At 43.4% G+C, this 17733-nt stretch overlaps 1 protein-coding gene across 7 annotated transcripts in view; it reads right to left on the bottom strand.

Annotated features, from left to right (window-relative positions):
• Window positions 1-17733, bottom strand: part of LOC127581677 (tyrosine-protein kinase Fyn-like) — a 261877-nt gene that overhangs the window by 148348 nt on the left and 95796 nt on the right. The gene's annotated exons all lie outside the window — the stretch shown is intronic.

The raw sequence follows: 17733 nt of genomic DNA, 5'->3' as shown, positions 1-17733 counted from the left end.
CAACAACTCTTCAAATCAATGTGGTTACAACCCAGGTCATCAGGTGCACCATGAACCATCCCTTTCACCCATCCCCACAGACCTTCTGCATTGTCAGCTACCGCAATGGCACAAATGCAAGCCTGCAAACCCTTAGCAATACCTGTGAGAGTACAAAAGTTCTATTTTGTCACGTTTGCCTCTAGTCTTTCATCTGAAATAACCTGGAATTTGAATGTGTGATGATGGTGAAAGGCTTGGCATTTGCTGTCAATACAGGACAAGACTTCTACCAACCTCTGGAGCACACACGTAAAATTAAACATGAAAATCCAGAACTTGGTGTCGGTGACTTCCCACTCCTCTGCAGGCTGGAGTCACCACTTAGTCATCAGTGAGTTGACCTAAACGTCAACATTTTTATCATCTCTCTCATCATAAGAATCATGTTCATGTTTGAAAGAGAGTAACTGAGTTTTTAAGCACATACCAAGGCTTTATTACTGCTGAACAAACTGTCTGACACTGAAAAGCATATTAAATATCTCCAGAGAGTTATTGCCTCAAAACTACTTTTGAAAATTCCACTAAGTAAAATAATTATTTTATTAAATACATTGTTTGTGATATTTCAGCTTCTACCTTAATCCAATATGAAGGTTCCAATCTGAAGGTTCTTTTTGTAAAATATTTTAAGTGCTATTAAAAATATTTTTGCTTCCTGTTTTGCTGGCTGAATATTTTTCAATATTCAAACTGCTTGACATTATCATTGGTACTGGATGCCACAGATCCATTAGGAATAGAACAGATTAGGTCACATCAGAATAGGGAAATGCCAGACAAAATTCTAAACCTTCATGGGGAGATTTCTAAGAGGTCGGCTGTAGATGTTGGCACTTTGATATCGATCCGGATAATGCGGACTGATAAAACCTGAAAACAATTAAACTCTGAATTCCTTATTTGCTTGCTGACAGTTCTTCTTCCAATCTAAAAAGCATAAGACTCCTGGTAATACTAAGCAGCATATCATTTGACTTATTGTGAGCAGTATCACAGGAGATCCATTTGTAATTCAGTTAAATGTAGCACACTCTATAATTGGACCAAGCAGCCAGTGTAAATGAAGTGGAAAATAATCCAAGCATTTCATCCAGGATCATTATTGATTTAAGAAGACAGTCTGGCCTGCAATGTACTGTTGACAGCATATCACTGACCTAGAGTTGATCTCGGCAATTTGGAAGCTGCCAGGGTTATTCAGTTTAACACTGAATCAAGGATTGCCTTTAAAGGAACAGATCAGATGAGCAGCTAAACAGAAAGATAGTACAAACACTGGGAGGTTTGCATATATACAAGTATTGCATCGAATGCTTACCTATAGCTTGTCAAAACATCAAAAACCTGAGAAGCAGAAAAGGTAATTGATCTGAAACGTATACTCTGTTTCTTTTGCTACCATGCTGCCTGATCTATTAAGTGTCTCCAGCATTTTCTGTTTCTATATCATATCTAAAAATAATTAGCAACAGTCATTTAGTTTTTTTTGTTTCTTTGAGAACTGGAGCTCTTCCCAAGTACAACACCAGTCCCCAAGAAGTTCCCCCATCTGAGGACTTGTGATTAAGTAGGATATTGATTAGGCTGCTGTGAGGATCACTTCTGCAGTCCACAACCAATCTCCAGGTCACAGATATCCGACAAACAATACCACAGGAAATCAACCAGTCCCAAAATTGTCTGCAATGCTCCAGTATTTACTCTGTGTCATTATTTCTTTCCACCTTAACAGATCTAACATCGCAACATTTGCTTCTCATCTTAATGCACTAACGTTCCAAATAGTCCGTGTTCCAGTTGTCCCTACCTCACATGGAGGCTGGGATAGTTGGTGTCCATTATCTACTTTACAATGAGAGTGGAGGAAGATGACACCTGACACCCATCTGATGCTGGATCAGCAGAAGCAGTTTTCGGGGAACTACCCACCAAATGGTGAACAGATGGAGCTGTTTCAGCCCCAGCCGCGGTCCCGAGATTGTTGGCCTCTTCCAGGGTATCCAGTGCTGTCCTGGATAGAGTCAAGGTCAAAGTCGAGTTTATTGCCATATGCACAAGTATGCACATATGCACAGGTGCAGTGAAAATCTTGCAGCAGCATCACAGGCGCATAGCCTCAGATGAGCAGCATTCACAAGAAAAATATTAATTAAACATAAATTAAACACAATTTTTACCAGAAAGAACACAATTAGAACAAAAAGTCCATTTTAGTGCAAAGTGATCAAAATGGTCATAATGTTGCTAAACTCTGGTGATCTTGTGCCGGTTGGTTCAAGAACCGAATGGTTGAAGGGAAGTAGCTGTTACTGAACCTAGTGGTGTGGGGACTTCAGGCTTCTGTACCTCCTGCCCAATGGTAGCTGTGAGAAGATGGCACGGCCCGGATGGTGGGGATCTTTGATGATGGATATTGCCTTATTGAGGCAGCGCCTCCTGTAGATACTCCCGATGGTGGGGAGGGATGTGCCCCTGATGTATTGGGCTGAGTCCACTACTCTCTGCAGCTTCGTATGTTCTCGCACACTGATAAAATCAATGGCTGGGATTCCTCAGGGAATTACCCACAGGTTCACTTGGAACCCCGGTGTTTCGCCACAGAGGTGCCGGCGGTCGAAGGTCCCCGAGCTTGTGCCAGCAGGAAACCTCCAACCGTCCCCCGGGGGTGAGTCTGTGGACACAGAGACATGGCAGTTCCCCAGCAAGCGGAGCAAAGGGACCTGATCGAGGTGTAAGATTATGAGGGGCACGGAAAGGGGAAGTAGTCAAAACCTTTTCCCGTGGTAGGGATATTGCAATCAAGAGGGCACAGGTTGAAGGAGTTTTAAAGGGGATCTGAGGGACAAATTTTATTACTGAATGGCTGATATCACTGCCAGAGGAGGTGATGGAATCAGATACAATCTCTACTTTTAAGAGGTACGTAGATAAACACAACCAGGCAAGGCACAGAAGGACACCTTCCCAATGCAGGCAAGTGGGATGAGGGTGGAAGGGTAAAAGGACATGGTGCGCTGAAGGGCTGTACAACTCTATGACTAAAAGTAAAAAGGCTGCAGATGCTGGAAAGACCTCTCTCCACAGATGCTGCCTGACCTGCTGTGTGTTTCCACCGTTTTCTGTTCTTAGCTCATCTGTTCAAGCAACCTGTTCCGGGAGGGAACGGGCACAGTGGGGATCTCATCGAATAATTCCAACAGAAGAGAACTGATGCAACTTTTGTTGTCACCTGAGGTTTTAAATTTATTAGCATTTTCTTAATTTCTCTCCATTACTGATATTTGGATAAATGTTTAATAGTTATGGAAAGTTTGTGTTTATCTCTCAAGGTCTGAGTGATAGGGTTGGCGGCTGGTTAAGCCAGCCGCAGCTGCACGCCAATGCTTTCCTCAGTAGTTTTGTGCATGCGGCTGCTTCTGGCTTCACCTGCTGAGGGGATTTGGAATTTCTCCTAACCCACAGGCCTGCCACAGAAGTTGGAGCCAACATGGTCAAGAAAGATTTCATTGGGCGATCGACATAATGCAAGCGTTAGTCAGCACCAGGATCAGGCTGTTCTACTGACTGCAAAATCCAGCCTAGTAGATCACAGCTGGCTAGGAATCAGAACCAGAGGATCAGAGCTTTCAGTGCCTCCGTACAACAACAGGTGATACACACACTCACTGAATCACTGTGACAGCTTTCTCAGAAATGGGAAAATAGTCCATGCCATCTTCTTGCAGCTGCCATCGGGCAGGAGGTACAGAAGCCTGAAGTCCCACACCACCAGGTTCAAGAACAGCTACTTCCCTTCAACCAAATGGTTCTTGAACCAACTTGCACAACGCTAATCACTACCTCAGTACAGCAACACTGTGGCCACTTTGATCACTTTGCACTAAAATGGACTTTGCTTTTGTTCTAATTGTGTTCTTTCTTGTAAAAGTATAACTTAGGTTTAATTTATGTTTTTCTTGTATATCTGATGCTCTGTGCCTGTGATGCTGCTGCAAGGAAGTTTTTCATTGCACCTGTGCACACATGGACTTGTGCACATGACAATAAACTCAACTTTGACTTTGACTTTGATCCACTGAAACTCAAGCAGGGCTTTCCTTCTCTACCCCCAGTTAAGGCCTGGTTGCTTATTGAAAAGCCAAGTCAAGTCAAATCCAGTTTATTATCAAATGCACAAGTACAGTGAGGTACAGGTAAAACAAAAAACTTGCAGCAGCATCACAGGCACGTAGGTACAGACAATACACAATATAAATTATACATAAATTATACAAGACACTGAAGACAGAGAAAAAAATACTGTTTAAAAACAAGGCAGCGCAAGAAAAACGACCCTATCGGAGACAAGCCCACGGCAGTGCAAGAGGTGGTTCGTAGTGTTCCGTTGCTGAGGTAGGGTTAGGGTTGTGCAGGTTGGTTCAAGAACCTGATGGTTGTAGGACAGTAGCTGTGGGTTTCTGAACAAACTTTTTAAATTCTTGAAAAGATGAAATCTTTTACATGCTGCTTGAGGAACTGAGACACATGACAACATCATTCCTTATGGTGTATAAAATTCTATGAAAAACCTTCCATTTGTAACAGGTTTTGCTGACAAGTAGCCAACTGGAAGGGGATACTTCACAACCCTTGAGGAACAGCGAATAACTCACACCATTCATAAAATCTACATGGAGACACAGGAGACTGCAGATGCTGGAAATCTGGATCATCACACAAAGCACTGGAGGAACTCAGCGGGTCAGGCAGCATCTATGGAGGGAAATGGACAGTCGATGCTTTGGGTCGAGATTCTTCATCTGGACTCACCTGAAACGTCAACCACCCATTTCCCTCCATAGATGCTGCCTTAAATATACTTATTTAAATAAAAAGAGCAACTTTTGTTCCATTTTCCTAAACATCTAAGAGAAGAAGCAAAGAAAGCAAGTTATCGATTCCAATCCACCTGCACCATGTTCACCTCCTTTCCTCGCCTCACTGACAGAGGCAAACATCAGCTGCTAGGGACAGAGGTAAGTTGGCTTTCAGTGGAGACCACATCCCTTATTGAAGGCCCACAGTGGTTTCTATTGTCAATGGTTCAGGCTTGTCACACGTTTGAAATCAGACATGAAGGAGACGTTATGATAATGCAAACATTTTCTCAGTTTCATTTAGAGATCTCATTCCAAGCATTTCATATAAATTATTTTTTAATGACATCCAGGAGGATAGAAGTTGGGGGATTATGTTGTAATTGTACAAAACACTGGTGAGGCCACATTTGGAATATTGTGTTGGTCACCCTGCGATAGGAAAGATGCTATTAAGCTCGAAAGAGTGCAGAGGAGATTTATGAAGATGTTGCCAGGACTTGAAGTACTGAGTTATGGAGAGAGGTTGAGCAGGTTGGGACTGTTTTCATTGAAACATAGGAGAATGAAGGGTGATCTTATAGAGGTGTATAAAATTTTCAGAGGTACAGGTAGGGTGAATGTGCACAGTCTGTTTCCCAGAGTTGGGGAATCAAAAACAAGAGGGGATAGGTTTAAGGTGAGGGGGGCCCACAGCTTCCTAACCCGTACGTCTTTGGAATGTGGGAGGAAACCGGAGCACCGAGAGGAAACCCACGCAGACATGGGGAGGACGTACAAACTCCTTACAGACAGTGGCCGGAATTGAACCCGGGTTGCTGGCGCTGTAATAGCATTATGCTAACCGCTACACTACTGTGCCTGCATGAACAAGATTGTTATGAACAACACTGTTATGAACAACAGTGTGAGTTTGTGGTCAGTAACATTTCCCGCTCCTCAGGGTTGATGACTCTTGCTGAGAGCAAGAAGCCATGCGGAATGTTTACCTCCAGGACAACGTGAAAGCTCCAAACTCATGCACAGCTGATCACCGATGACTTCCTAACTGTGCTCCTCATGAAGTACAGCAGGGGAGCACAAACCTCCACAGATGCCAGAGTTACACTGGGGAATCTGTGCTCTAATGGGTAGACCCATGCAAGTTAAGTGATCTCATTCACAGCGTCACACAGCACAGAACGAGGCCCATTGACACACTGAATCTGCTGCAACCACCGTGCCCATTTATACTAATCCTAGACTAATCTCGCTTTACTCTCCCTGTCATCCCATCAACTCCCTCCCATATACATACTAGGAGCAATTCACAGCAACCTATCAACCTGAACACCTTTGGAATGTGGAAGGGAACCAGAGCACCCGGAGAAAACTCACACAGGGAGAACGTGCAAACTCCACACAGACAGCACTGAGGTCAGGACTGAACCCAGGTCACTGTCAGGCAGCCGTTCTACTGGCTGCACCGCTGGGCTGCTCTTACTTGAACAGAGAACAGTTGAGGAAGTGTTTTTTAAATTGCATATTAAACATATTGTTAAAATAGCATTTTTGATTGTTTTTCAATGATTATGTCAGAGACATTTGTAAACATTCAAGCCCTTTAATAGGTGTTAATGCTGGGATTGGGGTGGTTTACATGACCAAAGTATTTGTGTGGTTAGACCTGCCATTCATCCTCAGGAGACCTGCACCGTACTGCAGACAACCAACTTCATTGCAGAAGTTCATGTCCAGTAGGTGTACCCACATCAGCCAGCAGATGCACAAGCTCACTGCTCCAGGCCATTGGGTGTACAGACAGAAGCAGGCCATTCACCCCATCAGGTCCATGCCAGCCCTTACTGTCCATTTCCAGCTCCATCACCATGAATGGAGTTGTAGCTTTTCGTTTAATGTTTTCAAACTAATTGACTCAAGGGATGGGTGAGAAATACTGGACTTGCCAACACCACCCAGGTCCTGAAAGTGAACATAAAAAAGATGCTTTCTTTGTAATAGTGAATTCCTTGTTTTCTTGGTAAAGAAGTCTCTCCTCAGTTCTCATTTGGATTCATTCTTACAACCATTCTGATTGCCACCTTATCCTATCAAACTCCTCCAATGGTCTATCAGTTGCCCTCTCTGTCTCCCACCTCCTAATCAGGGCATCTGCCTTACCCAATATCCATATCTTCTAAACCCTTCTGCCCCATTGTCAATGCCTCTACATCCGTCATATAATACAGAGGCCAAGATATGTATAGTAGTGCCAAACACACTGGGAGCACTCAGTGGGTCAACAGAAACAAAGACAGAAAACACACAATACTCCGAGCTGGGTCTAATTAAGATCTTTTTGTGTTCAGCACTGTCTTTAAAGTGCACCAGATATAGAGTATGGGAAAGTTGCTCTACTTTTAATTGCCTTACCATATATTTTTCTGCTTCTTTTCACTCATCAATTAGTTTGATGCGAAAACAATGGGCATTTCTGTGGCAGAATGCGGCATTAGACAATAGATCACTGTTTGTTCTTCTCACAGAGTCTGAGGAGACTGATGAAATCGACTGAAACCAAACTGATTTTATCTGATTCCTTTGATACAGGAGCAGTAATATTTTACAGTACAACGGAGCTATAAATGGCATCCAACACAATGAAAGGTTCAAAATCCCATCCTCCATGAACATTGCCAAGAATACTACCAGGGATGCAATTTAGTTCATTTAAAACCAAGATCATCCCAGAACATTTCACAACTGTTTTAGAAAAAGTTGGTTCTGAGTCAAAAACTGAGTGATTGGAAGGTTGGTTAAAACAATGAGGAGATTGCTGGAGTGTGGGAGGCAGGAACAGCAGTGAGGGCGAGGAAGGGGCTGGACTTGAGACAGGACAGTCCATAAGGGGAAGTGGAGCTGGACACTCCCCCACCAGCCCCACCCACCCTGAAAACCCTCAGGTTATGAACAAGCACCATATTCATCCAATAAGGTCAAGCATGGAAAACTTGAATCCCTGCGCAAGCCCATGGGTTCGCAGGAAGAGTTTCAGAAGGTTGAACTCAAGAAACTGAAGACTTTGCCATGGTTGTAGTGAGAGGACAGGGAGCATGAAGCCAACATAGATCAGTGAAGGTAGCATAACGTACAAGCAGGATTTGGTTTGGATAATCAGCCGTTTGATATGGAGCTCATCGTGAAACAGTATATGTTTTAGAACTTGGCAAGGCAACCGAGATTCTCCATGCTTGCCACAGGGAAACACACACAAGAACTATGGGCTACTCATTGTGAACAGCCACTTGGAGTTCTTCAGTTCTTTTACAATGTAGAATTCTGTTTAATGCTTAACCTTGATAAAAGCCATGCAAAACAGTAAATTCCATTTTATGTAAATAAAAACTATTCTTGTACAATACCTCACCACAAATATCTCCTTATGAAATTAAGGAAGAGGTCCCACCCGATGTAATTTCCACATTGCTTTAAACATAAACTATGTAAGCAAAGCATCAGGGTAGGACACAAGTAATTCAAGATTAAAAGTGTCTGAGCCACTCGCTGGGTTCTCCACAGGATCTAATAATAATGTACTGAGTTTATAACTGCAAGGGAGCTCAAGTGAAAAAATTAGACTATCAATTATTCATTTCTTATGTTATAAATTTTTATTTCAAGCTCATAAAATGGCCCAGCCAGGCTCTGGCTTCTGGGTATCAGCAGAGGTTGAATAAATTTACAATGTGGACTGGCTCCCTGGTACAAGCCGCCATTATTTCATAGTATGTTAATTCTTTCAGGGTAACAAGGGTACCTTCACACCAAGACTGATATAAACAACAAGCAAAAATGTAAAAATAAAGCTCAGTAGTTTGTCCTTAGTACCCCAATTTAATTGATATTTGATGCCAGCATCCACAAACCTGTTTTTACAGTTTCAATTCACCACCATAGTGCTCACAACTTAAATCTTTCAGTTTAACTACTTCATGCCAGACTATTGCAGATTTCCCATGTCATTGATAAGTTCAGGACAATGTAAAAACATCACAGTAATCTGAATTATCACTGGTATCTAGGTTTGCAATTCAAAATTACACATAATTACAAAAATAACTTGTTTATCCAAACCAAGAACTGTTTAAAGTCAAGCCAAGAAAAATATAACGATCAGTAACTGACCCTTTTCTGATGTGAAAACATTTTTTGCTGATTATCTTATCAAGTACTTTGTGAGAGTTTTGGATGTTGACTTTGTGCAACAACATGCTACAGAATCAGTCATGGGTGATGGGCACTTCATGGTCTCTTTCTATGCTCAGCCTTTTTGAGGTTTGAGTGCCCTGCCCACTGGCCATTAGAGTGTGAGCAGTTTGATCACTTTCCAATAGCCATCCTTAGTCTGAGCCAAATAACCACATTTTTCACCTCTGACTGACTGTCTCAGCTGTTCCAACCTCAATCAAAGAATTTAAATGATCCAAAAACTTTAAACTGTAAAACTTACTTTATCATTTCAGAAAAAGTTTGAATTTCCCGGACATTCCCTCTTCTCCCCTCACCCTTCGGGCAGAAGATACAAAGGCCTGAAAGCACGTACCACCAGGCTCTAGAACAACCTTTCTCCCGCTGTTATGAGACTATTGAATGGACCTCTTGTACGATAAGATGGACTTTTGCCCTCACAATCTACCTGATCGTGGCCTTGCACCTTATTGTCTGCCTGCACTGCACCTTCTCTGTAGCTGTGACACTTTATTCTGCATCCTGTTATTGTTTTCCCTTGTACTACCTCAATGCACTGATGTAATGAAATGATCTGTATGGCTGGCATGCAAAACAAAGTTTTTCATGGTACCTCAGTACATGTGACAATAATAAACCAATTTACCAAAATGACACATGTCAGTGACAAGGGTGTGAAAGGTCAATGCTCAGTTGTCATCAGGCACGTTTACTGTGATCAACGTTACAACGATCTCATATCCTGAGAAAACAAGAACTCAAGCTGCATCACTACTGAAACCATTTAACAGTTGAAACATCTTTTTACTCAAGATAACAACCACAGGAGGGATATTTCTCAATAAAAACGTTTTCCTCCCACTAATGAACGTCATTACAATCCCAGCCTGATTATACAACTGTGTGCCAGTCAGGTGACAGAGAGTTCAGAATCAGAATCAGAATCAGAATCAGAATCAGATTTATTATCACTGACGTATGACATGAGATAAGATACGATATCTTTATTAGTCACATGTACATCAAAACAGACAGCAAAATGCACCTTTTGCGTAGAGTGTTCTGGGGGCAGCCCGCAAGTGTTGCCACGCTTCCGGTGCCAACATAGCATGCCCACAACTTCCTAAGCCGTACATCTTTGGAATGTGGGAAGAAACTGGAGCACCCGGAGGAAACCCACGCAGACACGGGGAGAACGTACAAATTCCTTACAGATAGTGGTTGGAATTGAACCTGGGTCACAGGCGCTGCAATAGCATTACACTAACCGCTACACTACCGTGCCTGCCTTTTGTGACAGCAGTACAGTGCAAAGACATAAAAATCGATAAATTACAAAAATAAATAGTGCAAAAAAAGGAATAACGAGGTAGTGTTCATGGGTTTATGGACCATTCAGAAATCTGATGGTGGAGGGGAAGAAGCTGTTCTTAAATAGCTGAGTGTGTGTCTTTAGGCTCCTGTACCTCCTCCCCAATGGTAGTAATGAGAAGAGGGCATGTCCCAGATACTGACGGTCCTCAGTGATGGATGCTGCCTTCTTGAGGCACCGCCTCATGAAGATATCCTCGATGGTGGGGAGGGTTGTGCCCGTGATAGAGCTGGCTGAATCTATAACCCTCTGCAACCTCTTGTGATCCTGTGCATTGGAGCCTCCATACCAGGCGGTGATGCAACCTGTCAGGATGCTCTCCACCGTACATCTGTAGAAATTTGTAAGAGTCTTTAGTGACATACCTGTACCACACCAGTGACAGGGTCAGCTGGCATTGTGCTCATGGGTTACACCCACAAACGTTCACCTAAAGGTGAAGTGGCACTGTACGCTGGAGACCCCAGGTGGTCTTCTATGTCACTTCAACTCATCAAGCAAAGATTTAACTGGTGAAGGGTGGATACCTGCTTCACAATTTTTAGTCACTGAGTTAGGGTTAGGGTAAGGCCTCTACTTCCTCAGAAGGCTAAGGAAATTGTCCCCATTGACCTAAACCCATTTTTATCAATGCACCATGGAAAACACCCTATCCGGATGCATCACGGCTTGGTATGGCAACTGCTCTGCTCCTGACCGCAAGAAACTGCAGAGAGTTGTAAACACAGCTCAGCACATCACGGAAACCAGCCTCCCTTCCATGGACTCTGTCCACACTTCTCGCCTCTTCAGGAAAGCAGCCAACTTATTCAAAGACCCCACCCACCCTGGACATTCTCTCTTCTCCCCCCCCCCCCCATTGGGAAAAAGATACAAAAGCCTGAAAACATACACCACCAGGCTCAGGGACGGCTTCTACCCACTCTTATACGACTCTTGAACAGACTTCTTGTACGTTAATGATGAACTCTTGACCTCACAATCTACCTCATCATGGTCCTTACACCTTATTGTCTACCTGCACTGCACTTTCTCTGCAACTGTAACATTATATTCTGCATTCTGTTATCCCTTTTTCCTTGTACTACCTCAATGTACTTATGTTTTGAAATGATCTGTATGGATGACATGCAAAACTAAGTTTTTCCACTGTATCTTGGTACTTGTGACAATAATAAACCAGTGTTGATGATGTACACATGGGATAATGCTGCCTTCAGAGGCAACCAGAACTTACTCATTTAAAAGATTTCTTCCACTGTTAGCATGAAGGTGGTACAATTTGAGTTTCAAATATTCTTCAAAGACAGAACTAAATCAGAGTGGAGAGACACTTGAACTTGTGTCTCAGAAACATCCCATACGTCCTTGGCAGGAATTGGAGATTAGGCAGGGAGTATAATGGGAAGCCTGTCTAATGTGGGCTGTGAGGATATTTCCTACATTGACCCCTGAAATATGAACAGTGTAAGTCTACACTCCACTCTGTGCTATCTTCAGGCTGTATTCAAGGATAAAACACTGTCCACTGCTGTTGACTTCTGCCAAATTATCTTTATTTAGTCCAAAATTCAGCTTTGGAGGTATGTGGCGTTGGGTTGGATGATACAGAAATTCTAGACTGTGGGAGAGTTCCTCTCTGTATTACACAAGAAATTTCACAATTCTATTACAAAACAGCATAAGAAACCTTCCCTTGTCATTAACATAAAAACAGAATATGCTTTGCTTTAGACAAAGTACTTCCACATCCATATATCTCTATTTAAAATCTAATACTTCATGCGTGGATGTTTGGAGTGAAACTGGACAAGGGCAGTGCCATAAAATAAGTGGGAATCATGTTGAATGACCAAGATAAAATACCCTCAATCTTTAATCTGAGTAAAATCACATTTTGCCTCCATCTGCATTTTATTTATATAAACAACGTACACCAAAACCCCCATCCCTCTCTGCACTCAGCATCTGTTCATTGATGTATAAAGCAATTCCTTGCCTTCCTTCCCTAAACGTATCATCTCACTCTTGTCCACAAACCTGTTTACCTATGTTGCAAGCAGTATATGTGATCCTGATGTCTTTACAAATGTACACCAGCAATCACTTATCATTCAGAGGGTCTCTGCTCACCATTACAACGCAACTGCGTCAAAGCCATCAAGTGTCAGAGTCTAACAGGCAAGCAGAGTTAGCATGTGTCACATGCTGGCTGTAGCAAGAAAAATAAATGTTGTGTATCAGTAATTGTCCCCACACCCCTCGACCTGCTGACTGCCCTTCTCTACCAGAACTCACGTGATTTTGACTTTGGCAATCATTCAATAAAGTTCACATTAGTCATTTTTTACAGGAAGAAATCAAAAAGCCTTGCATTTCATATCTTTAGCAGGATGTCTCTAAGCACCGCACAGCCAGCGAAGGATTTCTGAAGGGCAGCCACTGGGTGTAAATTAGGAAACTCAGCAGATAATTTGCAAACAGCAAAAACTCCCACAAGCAGCATAGTGATATTGAACAAGTAATCACTGATTGTCATGAGAATTCTCAGGGTCAGATGTTGTCCATGACACTGGAGAAAGTTCCCCTGCTCTTCCTTGAAACTGTATCATGTGGTCAGCAAGATCTAACTAAGACAGCAGATGGGACTTCGATTAAAACTCTCCTCCAAAACAAAACATCCCTAGAACATTGTGGTTCCGAGGCACTGCCCCTCCACTAATGCGGTGCTCCCTCTGTACCTCCCTCCAAAAATATGGCACTCAAATGTAGTGTGCCAATGACACTGCACTGCTCCTTCAACATTGTGGCTCTCCCTTGGATTAGTGTTGGAGTATCCCTCGGATTAGTGTTAGAGTATCAACCTAAAGTTTGTGCTTCAGGAGAACTGATTTAATGAACATCAACACAATTTTTTTTCAAATTGAGGGAGTGTATTAGAACGATATCAGATATTTGGAAGTGATTATAAGAAATACTGGTGTAACAAACTTCAGCTTTCATTTACTGACTATACATTACTCACGGTTAGCCTGGATTTGAAGTAAAATATCACTCAATTATTGAAATCCAAAATTAATGCATCTCGCCAGAAAGAATCATTGCAGCTCAAGTTGGTAATGAGAACATGGATTAGACATGGAGCACAAATGAATCTGCAGATGCTGTAACTGAGTATATATAAGAATATTAGAGCCTGCTCCATCATTCATCAAGATCATGGCTGATCTTCAGTCCATTTCCCAGCACTCTCTCTATATCCCTCAATTCCCTTACTATCTAGAATATTAACCTGTGTCTTGAAAGAACTCAATGACTGGGTCGCCGCAGCTCCCTGGACTACTGAATTCCACTGGTTCACCATTCTCTGAGTTAAGAAATTTCTCTACATCTCCATCCTAAAGGGCTATGCCTTGCTCTTAAATATGCCCACCCTCCTAGGATCCTCAGCCAGAGGAGACATCCTCCCTGTATCCAGCCTACTGAGACCTGTAAGAATTTTGAAAATTTCATTGAGATCACCCTTCGTTCTTCTTCTGGAGAATACGGTCCCAGTCTACCCAATCCCCCTCATACAGCAAACCTGCCATCCCTAGAACCAGTCTGGTGACTATTTGCTGCACTTCCACTAATGCTCAGTACATCCTTTCGTAGGTAAGGAGATCACAATATTCCAGGTTGGGACCTTGTACAATTGCAAGTTCAAGTTTATTGTTGCCATAGGCACAGATACACAGGGTATAAATGCCATGAGAATCAGCTTTTTACAGCAGCAGCACAGTACATCACAAGGCGAGGACAAACATAAGTTAACATACACTTAAATTAACATAAATTATACTTACACGTGAGCAAAATAACAACAAAGTAAACAGCAACACCAGTGCAAGACTGAGAGAAAAAAAAATAGTCCAATTATAATGAAGGCTAACGTACCATTTGTCCTCATAATTGCTTCTCGTACCCGCATGTTGGCTGAAGACACTGTTGAGAAGAGGGTTCAAATGATTCAGACTGCAGCCTCGGGCAAATAAATAAATGAATGAAGGCCAAGAGAGAGGCAAATTGACACTAAATGACCCTGAATATGTTTATTTTCTGGGGTCCATGGCCACATTGGACCACACAGGACGTACAGCACCAAAGCAGGTCATTGGGCCTGGTGACTAGCTGCTCCACTCAAGCAGCCTTGCCACATCCCTCATCCAAATCAATCAGTGAGACTTCCTATTCCCTTCTCCCACATATACTTGTCCAGCCTCCCCTGAAATGCATCTTTCTCTGAGGCAATCCCTCAGGATCAAGGGTAACTTGCATCCACTCCGGTTCTGTCGGTTCTGAGATGACTGATGAAACCAAGGTGGGACCCATAGATCCCGCCACAAGTAGGTCAGGAAGTTGATGTACTTTTTCACTGGGCTTTGGTGTGCTCCTAATACATGAGCACAAGGTTCCCAAAGCCATGTCGGTCCTCCTCTCTGAGTAGTCATGGGCTCGGGATTTCCAAGAGTCAGTCTGCCTTCCCATGACGGAGCTCAGAAGGGCAGCACGGTAGTGTAGCGGTTAGCGTAACGCTATTATTGTGGCAGCAACCCGGGTTCAATTCCCACTGCTGTCTGTAAGGAGTTTGTACGTTCTCCCTGTGTCTGCGTGGGTTTCTTCCGGGTGCTCTGGTTTCCTCCCACATTCCAAAGACGTACAGGTTAGGAGCTGTGGGCATGCTATGTTGGCACCGGAAGCGTGGCGACACTTGTGGGCTGTCCCCAGCACATTCTCAGTAACGCAAAAAGACGCATTTCACTGTGTGTTTCGATGTACATGTGACTAATAAATAAATAGCTCTATCTATCTATCAATAGGGCCAACTGAGTGTAACTTGGGCCTCTATACTAGGGATGTCGACCTGGGAGAGGATGTTGTCGTTGGTTTGCTTATTGGAGGACTTTGCAGAGACAGTGTTATGATGTCTTCCTAATGCTCTGTGCCATCCACATCTCAGAGCAGATAGGAGGGCAGGGATCATGGTACACCATAGGTTTGTGCCTGTTTTAAGGTCTTTATCTTCAAACATCCTTTTCCTCAGTTGCCAAAGGCTGCGCAAGCAATTGTAGTGACTCACCGTCCGAGCAAGTGAACCAGCTCGGCAGTCGGGTCGCGCGTCGTTGGAGTGGCGAGGCCCAAGATGGCGTTGGGCCTTCGTCTTCCCCAAGCGACAGGGAGAACCCACGTGCGGGGAGGGTTTGATGACGTAGTGTGTATGTCATTGCCGTTTTAAGTGGGTGGGAACAGTCTCTCTTAAAAGGCCCACGCAAGGCGGGAAAATAAACCAGTTCTTGTTCTGAAACCCTTTGACTTGTGTCTTGTTTTCACATCGCAGTAGTAGCCGCCACACAATGATGAATTTCTGCCTTCACCGAGAGGTGACCCCCATGGTATGGAAACTGGTTCATATTGTTCAGGGCTGCGGCTTAGCTGGTGTTGTGCAGCACGAGCAGATGGGTACAGGTGTTTTGCAGATGTTGAATGAAAGCCCATACTGTTGTATACCAGAGAGGAGTTGACAATGATGGAGCTCACTCTCTGAAGCCACATAAACACATTACTCAACTACTGAGGTTGGGGTAACCTTGGATCTGGAGCAGAGGTGAGGTAAATTCTTTGCAAAAAGAACTTCTGAATGTATTACGTATTTCTTGATGCAATCAAACTGACAGTGAAAGTCACCTCTCAGATTCTTTTCACAACTGCAGGCACAGTAGTGTAGCGGTTAGCGTAATGCTATTACAGCGCCAGCGACCCAGGTTCGATTCCGGCCGCTGTCTGTAAGGAGTTTGTACGTTCTCCCCGTGTCTGCGTGGGTTTCCTCCAGATGCTCTGGTTTCCCGCCACATTCCAAAGACGTATGGGTTAGGAAGTTGTGAGCATGCTATGTTGGCGTCGGAAGCGTGGCGACACTTGCGGGCTGCCCCCAGAACACTACACAAAAGATGTATTTCACTGTGTGTTTTGATGTACATGTGACTAATAAAGATCTTACCTTATACTGTATATTTTCTCCTCCTTTCCCTCTTGCATCAGTTGGATCTTTTCTATCACAGAACAATTTTGATCTCCTACACAACGATTTCATGTTTTTCTTACAACAAAGGTTCTCAGAGTATTCCCAGCAGTCCCAATTCCTCATTTACTTGCCTGTAACCTGTTCTCTCTCAACTCCCCACTCACATACACTAGGAGCAATTTACCACACCCACTTAATCTATCAACCAGCACGTCTCTGGGATTCAAGAAGAAACCAGAGCACCCGGGGAACCCCACGCAGCCACAGGGAGAACATGCAAACTCCACAAAGACAATACCGAACCCCTGTCTGTGGAGCTGTGGGGCAGTAGCACTATCTACTGTACCTCTCTGCCACCCAATCCAAATCCACCTATAACTTGACATGATCCTGGACTGGTGCACATCTGACAAGTGGTTGGTTCTGACCAGCAACCCTCCTGACTGATTGGCAGCTTCCACCATAAAATAGAGCAGCATTTTTGGGAAGACTTGACTGACAAAAACGGAAATTTCTGCCTTTGATTTTATACAGCAGCAGTAACTCGGTTGAAAACAGCACACAGCAGCTGGAACTATGGGTAGTCAACTTGATTGTTCTGTGTTAAGTGTGAATCTACAATGGATGTTTGATGTACCTGTCCACAAGTCTAATAATATTCAATGGTGGACAGACTTGGAATTCTTCAGAATCTACTATAAATACCTGCTAATAAAACTCATCAAACTGTAATCTCATCTTCTTAACCTGCAAATTTTGAAGGTTTGTCATTCAAGGTAGTTGGAAGTTGGATTTTTGTGTTTAAGTGAAATTCTGGGGACACAATTGTCAGTTCTCCAAGGACAGTGAAGAAACAAAACAAAAATCAATGTTGGAGATGACAACAAAGTGATGAATGGATACAGTGCAGTTACTTGTCTGGGCTACTCCTGCAACGTCTCCCAAACCAACAACCTCTACCACCAACAAAGACAAGGGCAACATATCACGAAGCATCCTGACGTGGAAATACATCACTGTTTCCTCATCGTCACTGAGTCTAAATTCCACAACTCCCTCCCCAGCAGCACCTTGGGAGCACCAGGACTGCAGCGGATCAAGAAGGCAGCTCACCATCACCTTCTCAAGGGGAGTAAGGGATGGGCAAGAAATACTGGCCTGCCCTGTGAACC

This window comes from Pristis pectinata, chromosome 22 (genome assembly GCF_009764475.1).
Source record: "Pristis pectinata isolate sPriPec2 chromosome 22, sPriPec2.1.pri, whole genome shotgun sequence".
NCBI lineage: Eukaryota > Metazoa > Chordata > Chondrichthyes > Rhinopristiformes > Pristidae > Pristis > Pristis pectinata.
Note: the sequence above shows the minus strand (reverse complement) of the source record. Positions and strands in the feature narration are given on the sequence as shown.